Raw genomic sequence first — 586 nt, 5'->3', positions numbered from 1 at the left:
CTGTGGGCCAACTCGCTTGGCCATCTAGAACACACTACTAGAAAAACCGCTACTAATGGCGCACCTAATTTGGCCATTAATGGTGCATCACCGGTGCGCCATTACTAGCACGCCATTAGTAATTTTTACTAATGGCGCACCAGTGGTGCGCCATTAGTATCTGGTATACTAATGGCGCACCACTGGTGCGCCATTAGTATAGGCCACGGTGCGCCATTAGTATGCCTCCCAGCGGCCAGGTGCTTTGGATGCTAATGGCGCACCACAACTGGATGCGCCATTAGTAACCGCGGCATACTAATGGCGCACTTTCCTGTGATGCGCCATTAGTGATGCGCCATTTTGAATCTAGATCTGGATCGTGATTTTTTGCCCATTTTTTGCTTGTTTTTTTTGGTTGTTTTTTGGCACGACAATATTCTCAAATTTTGTTCCTGTTTTTGGATCTTGTTGCCATGGTCTTTTGCCGGAGAGGAGTTCGCCGGAGAGGAGGAGGAGGAGGTCGCTAGAGAGGAGGGAGGAGGAGCTCACCGGAGAGGAGGGAGGAGGAGCTCACCGGAGAGGAGGGAGGAGGAGCTCACCGGAG

This window comes from Triticum dicoccoides, chromosome 4B, assembly GCF_002162155.2.
Source record: "Triticum dicoccoides isolate Atlit2015 ecotype Zavitan chromosome 4B, WEW_v2.0, whole genome shotgun sequence".
NCBI lineage: Eukaryota > Viridiplantae > Streptophyta > Magnoliopsida > Poales > Poaceae > Triticum > Triticum dicoccoides.
The sequence above is the reverse complement of the archived record's forward strand: the minus strand, read 5'-3'. Positions refer to the sequence as shown.